The sequence below is a fragment of the Conger conger genome, chromosome 18 (genome assembly GCF_963514075.1).
Source record: "Conger conger chromosome 18, fConCon1.1, whole genome shotgun sequence".
In the NCBI taxonomy this organism is placed as follows: Eukaryota; Metazoa; Chordata; class Actinopteri; order Anguilliformes; family Congridae; genus Conger; species Conger conger.
In genome coordinates this window covers 6,135,001-6,142,084 of record NC_083777.1, presented here as the reverse complement: position 1 = coordinate 6,142,084, position 7,084 = coordinate 6,135,001, and positions in this window count along the sequence as shown.

Below are 7,084 nucleotides of genomic sequence, written 5' to 3'. Positions count from 1 at the left end.
GCGAGAACCTGAACCTACAACGAAGGATAATCTGAACAACATGTGGCCGTCCAAAAAAACAGAAAAATGGATTCAAAAAAAGATTTAACGGTTCATCCATCAGTACATACGCCAAAACTCAGAATACTTCATGAACCCGCCACGACCCCTAAACAAACCTGACATGACAGCATTAGCTAACAAACCTTGGAAATATTACTTCTTGTAGGAGTGCATGACATTTCAAAAATCGCCATCAACCACAGTATTCCCACTCAGCCAAACGCATTGAAATTCACAGGTATCTTTAAAGGTAGACTCTGGGGTATTACTTCGCACCAGGATTGGGGCAAAGACTCCGCTGTGAACAACAGCCAAACAGGTGGCACCAGTTAGACAAAGGAGCACTGTGAGACAGAGCACCACTGAAGTGTGAACCTTTACTCCCCTCCCCTTGTTTTATGCTCACATCCGCCCATATCCTCCAGTTTTAACGTATATTGTAGCATGTATGTTGTGGAGGACAAAACACACATTCATGAGAGATTATCGGCAAACGTTGTCACAACTGACAAAGTTAACCATTTTCTGTTCTGGTACAAGTTTCACATTCCCAGCAAGCCAGTTTCCTTTACCCAATTCACAATGATAATGAGTAATGAGTGAATTAAACTCACTGCCCTGGAAGGAACTTCTGCACACAATGAGCACAACATAAAAGTAAGATAAACGGCAGGGTTTCTGATCAGAGTAGCCTCTCTGGTGTCTACTAATTTCTCTCATATCCAAAGGTCTACCTTTAAAACACAGGCTTACAGCTCAAAGCACTGTAGTTCCACAGGCCCCAGCTCAGACCACAGCACAGGACACTTTTGCAGTGTAAAAGCAAGTTCCTTTTTACCACTGACACAAATAACATGGCTCCTGAATAAAACTTTTGTATCAAAACAGTCCGTGGCCAAAATAAGGGAAGGAAAGAAAAAAAATAACAAAATAAAAATAAAAAATACATATAAAAAAATGCATAAAGACTGACAGGGTCAGATCAGCACACTCATTCTGGGGAACACTGATGCACTCCCTTCCTGAGACTAGCGTTGTAAAACATTCATCTCCCGATAAAACTGAGGTAGCCTGAGAACCTAAAACCAAATGTTCAGCCTCTTCCTGAATAAACCAGCCGGGTCCTTTCAGCCCTTGGGGTGCAAGGTAAACCAGTAAACCGGGCCGATGTTACTCGGTTTTAATCTTTTTTTATCCACACGACCAAATTCATGCCTTTCACCACCACAACGGGTCTGTGATTTAATCAGCTGAATGTATCTGGACTATCCCATTGATGCATATATGAAAGAAATGAAAAGGCTTAATTTCACTATGCTATCACTATTAAGAGTCCAATTCTGAATTTAGCCTTAAATACATCAGCCCCGCTCCCCCACCCCCAAGGACAAAACTAAACTGAGCACTATTGAAAGGAAAGGCACACCATCAGAAAAATGATTGTCAATGGCAACACACAACACATAGCCCTCAGCAAGAAGGACTGGATTGTATCTGAATCTTGCTGACCAGATCTTGTTTCCAAATTCTCAATACTCCCATCATGATGAAATTCAAGCTGAATAAAGGTATTCCCTTCCTTATATAGCAAAAGGTCAAATCATTTTTATATGAATTAGCATGAATACAGCTCACTGACATGCAAAAACCTCAGGAGCTTTTCCACAGCCTTTAAATGCAAGATGTAAGATATCAACATGGCAGAAATTTTGCCTTCAATTTTCCAATTATTAATTTTGGAAACAACTATAATTTGTTTCTTGGAGTTGTCCTAACTTTTCCTGATAGTTTTATTCTTTACAGTGACATCTAAATCACAACTTGTTTTTAAATAGGGAATTGTAAATGGTAAATGATTTTAAAAGGGCCAATAGCAGTATACATCCATTTTGTGACTGAACATGCAAGAATAAAACGACAGGACAAGAAAAAGCTGCCATCACAAAATGGCGTACTTTCAACATCAGAACAGCACTGGCATTGCACAATCCATGCCAAAGGGGAAAACTGAACTACTGTTGAACTGCTGTTGAACTGCTGTTGAACTGCTGTTGAACTGCTGTTGTGCATACTTTGCTTACAAACACAATGGCATATGGTGTGCCTTGCCTTTAAACTTTACTGTTTCCAAGTAAAGGGCAACAGGGGAAATTGTTCATTCTACCTTTGATTTCACACACACGTACAAGTAACCATGCTGAAAGGAGGCTGATATTTTCAAGATGCGGCCTTTAACCCCAAATGTACATGATTTGAGTTGTCAAATAGAAATAGAAAGAATATTTTGGTCAGGCTTAAATGTATGTGAATATGGAATGCAAACTGTGAGCTATTGAATCTTTACTTCATAGTGTGTGAAATAAAGATTCAATAGCCATAGGAAAGGAGAAAATGAAGAAAAGTCTCATGGAGAGGGGGATGCTTTACAGTGTGGGAAAAGCAAAGCATTGCATGAAATTTCAGAAAACGGCATCACAATTGTAGAGGTCACACTTTGGTTGCAAGATGGCGCCCGTGTTGGCTAGCCGTCCGCCTCATCTGCTAAACCTCTTGTTTGTGATTGCTCTGTTCTTATGTGTTTTCTGCCGGGAAACCTCTACTCTCTTGGTTTACGATCGCCAAGCTCTTCTAAACTTAAGGGCGTTTGGTGAAACGCTGTCAACACACTGTTTGGGTGAACAACCGACGAGTCTCCCCCCTGTTCTATTGGACATTCCTGCTCACCTATACCGTCCCCCCTGTGCCTTTTCGCGCAAAAAACGCTACAGAAGACGGGGCAAGCGAGGCGGAGTACTCGTAAAAATAAAGGCTTACCTGCTGGCTTCCTCGTCCGTGATCAACGATTGTCTCCTCTATGATGGATGCTACCTCCCCGCTGTCCGACGCTCACTACTCAGCAGAGCCCGCTGGCTTCGCTCCGCTGTTCCCGAGCCACTGCCGCCTGTCGCCACCTCCTCGCCCGGCCCGATGCTATCACCTGGCCGGCCCACTACTGCCTCTTCACCGGATCCACTGCGCCACCACTGTAGACTATGGGCTCGCAGACTCAGTGGCGGTGTGAATCCTGATTTTCTTCGGCCGCTGAGACGCGCTTCGCCCTCGGCTAGCGCAGAGCTCAGCCTCCACCTTGCTAAATACTAGGTCGCTAGCAAACAAAACATTTCTTCTGAACGACTTCTTCATCTCTTGTGGCTTGGACTTCATGTTTATAACCGAGACTTGGCTTCAGATGGGTGAGTTCTTGCCGTTCTCCGAACTTCTTCCTCCCGACTGTAACTTTTTTAGCTCCCCTCGCTCCTCTGGCAGAGGTGGAGGGTTAGCCTCGGTGTTCAAATCCACCTTTCACTGTCGCCTGTCACAGCCGACACCAAGCTACGCGAGCTTTGAACTGCAGTCCTTCGAACTGAATCTGTCGTCTGTTGTCTTCTGCGCCGTGATATACCGCCTGCCCAAATACAATAAGGATTTCATAAATGACTTTATGGACTTCCTCTCTGGATTAATGGTGCGATAAGATTATATCCTTATATGCGGTGACTTTAATATCCATGTATGCTGCCAATCACACCCACTGTCTCGAGACTTCCTAAACCTCATTGAATCATTCAATTTCACCCAATCCGTTATGGCCCCGACGCACGAAAAAGGACACACTCTCGACCTCGTATTATCTTTTGGATTATCCGTCAATATAACTGATATATGTGCTGCTGGTATTTCTGATCATTCACCTATTGTGTTTTCAACTACAACTCCCTGCCCTGCTGTTTCCTCTCATGTACCCATGCAACGGTCACGCATGATTACCCCTGACACTGCTGTCCAGTTCTCTGATGTTTTTGCCAGTTTCCCAATCTGTGCGATGGATGCAAACTGTATCACCAATGTAGACGATTTTCTCTCCAAGTTTAATGAGTCATGCACTGAAATTTTAAATACTATTGCACCTCTTAAATTTACACGCAAGAAAACCCTCCCGACACCCTGGCTAAATGATTCCACGCGCGCTCTTAGATGCGCATGCAGACGTGCTGAGAGAAAGTGGAGGAAGGATAGGCTGCACGTCTCCCTTCAAATTCTGCGCAACGCTCTGTCCATCTACCAAACAGCTGTCAAAAGTGCAAAAACAACTTACATCTCCAACTTAGTCACAATTAATTGCAATAAACCCCAGGTTCTGTTTAAAGTCCTTAACTCCCTTATCAACCCCTGTGATACCCCCTCTGTTGTGCCTTCACCTGCCCTATGTGAAAGCTCTCAACTTCTTTATTAGTAAAGTCTCTGCCCTCAGACGCCCCTCTCTCTCGCCCCCCCCACCCCCTCCTCTCCCCCCTCACCCCCTGCCTGCTGTCTTTGATCAGTTTGTGCCGGTCTCCCTCTCCTCTCTCTCTGATGTCATTAAACACCTGCGACCCACTATCTGCCCCTCTGATGCTCTCCCCTCACGCCTTCTCAAGGAAGTCCCTGACTCTGTTCTCCCTGTCATACTACTGCTGCTAAATGCCTGTCTCAGCATTGGCTGTGTCCCAGCTACCTTCAAACATGCTGTGGTCCAGCCCCGAATAAAAAGGCCTAGTCTCGACCCCTCTGTCCTTGCAAATTTCAGACCCATCTCCCAACTACCATTTCTCTCAAAAGTCCTGGAGCGCATAGTTCACTCACAACTACAGTCTTTTCTTGAACAACAAAATGTACATGATAAATTCCATTCTGGCTTTAAACCACGACATAGCACTGAAACAGCCCTTCTCCGTGTCTTCAATGACCTTATCCTGGCCGCCGATGCAGGCAACCCCTCTATCTTGCTGCTCCTTGACCTTACAGCAGCATTTGACACCGTAGACCACACGATTCTCCGAGCATTATGTAGGCATCAGGGGTGTCGCCCTTGACTGGTTTCGGTCATACCTAAATGGCCGGTCTTTCTCCATTGAGATTGGTGACCTCTCCTCCTCTGTGGCCCCCCTCACCTGTGGGGTGCCCCAAGGATCAATTTTGGGGCCCGCTCTCTTCTTACTGTACACGTTGCCTCTAGGTCAGATCCTAGCAAAATACAACATCTCTTTTCATTGCTTCGCTGATGATGTGCAGGTCTACCTCCCACTAAAGAAACTCCAAGGGAAAACCTCAATACAGCTCTTACTAGACTGTCTGGCCGACATAAAGGGCTGGATGTCCAATAATTTCCTGACCCTAAATGAGGAAAAAACAGAGGTTATTGTTTTTAACAGTGTCCTCCCGGCCCCCCTCGTCGATGCTCTTGGCCCCCTGGGTTCTAATCTCTCGACCTCGGTCAGAAACCTTGGAGTCATTTTTGACAGTGCTTTTAAATTAGTAAAGCAGGTTAGCACTGTCGTTTTATCACCTCAGACTCCTGGCCAAGACTAAAGCCTACCTCTCCCAGAAAGACCTGGAGAGGGTGATGCACGCTTTCGTCACCACCCGCCTTGATTATTGTAATGCACTTTATGCAGGGATTGATCAGTCCCAGCTCCGTCGCTTACAACTGGTGCAAAATGCAGCTGCGCGCCTCCTTACGAGGACAAAGAAACATGACCACATCAGCCCAGTTCTGTCTGCATTACACTGGCTGCCCGTGCGTTTCCGCATTGACTTTAAATTAGCCTTGACCACTTTTAAAGCGCTGCATGGAACGGCCCCTCTCTATCTCTCCGAGATCCTGCACCGCCACACCCCCTCCAGATCCCTTAGATCAGCAGACCAGCTACTGTTGGTGGTGCCCAGAACTAGGCTGAAAACTAGGGGAGACAGAGCTTTCGCGGCTGCTGCGCCCAAGTTGTGGAATAGCCTCCCCCTCCACGTACGGGCCGCTCAGACCCTAGAGGTTTTTAAATCCCTTTTGAAAACCCACCTGTTCTCCCTGGCCTTCCCCCCCACGTAGCCATCCTTCTTTACTTCTTTACTACTTTGTCCTCGTTCGGTCCCTGACTTCTGTTGTTTTATTGTTTATTGTTTTTAATTGCTTTTAGCCCTTTTATTTTCTCTCCTTTTTAAATTATTATCATATATTGTTTTATATTGTATTCTACTTGGTACTGTTGCACTTTTATCTGCATCTATGCTCCTTATTTTTTTTTTTTTTTCCTCAATCTGTAAAGCACTTTGGTTTCAGCTGTTGCTGCATGTAAATGTGCTAAACAAATAAAGCTGACTTGACTTGACCTATGAAATGCTTAGTGTCCAAGTAGCATTTATCTAGTGACATTACCACTTAACAAGTACAGCAATAAAAGAGTAAGCCAAGTGATAGTTCAGGATAATTTAAATGTAAAATTAGAGCTTGCTCACACGCTGGGTCATTTAGATGCAAAAGGAAATTAAGAAGCGCAAAACGCACACCAGGTTCAAATCTTCACCGAGGGGTGGGCCATCCCCACGAATGCTTAACACTTGGCTCCGACTTGTGCACTATGACCACTGAGAAGAAGAATGACCTACTTGACTGGTTTCTGGCATGAAATGCTGGGAAAGGAAAGGTTTAGGTCATTCTTCACTGTATGGTCACATACCTCTGCAATTGGTAAGCGACGCATTATTTCGTTCGAACAGACATGGCTACCGCACAGGAAAAAAGTGCTTTGAATCAGCTGCCACCATCCATAATGACAACCACAGGCATGAAATGTAATATTGTTCAATGACAGGGAATGTTGACCATGTGACCAGTACGTCCACAAAACAGCAGACAAAAACACAAACACCCTTTTCTCCTCATTTCTGTCTGTGTTCAGGGAACTCAAGGACTGCTTTATCATAGAAAACATGCTTTAGTCGTGCTGCTGCCTACAAACAGCTCACCTTATGGGAGAATGGGCTGGATCTAGATGAGACATGAACTGCCCATTAAAATGAATGAAGGCATTTTCTAAATTACTTATTAAAAAAAACTTAAATGTATGTCAGTCTCAACTCGAATAGGAAGGGCCAGTCATGTTCCTCACACACAACTGCACTGACAAGTTCCCTACATTGTAAAACACAAATTCATGGGAGTGTAGGCTCTTTGACCATCCAATGCACA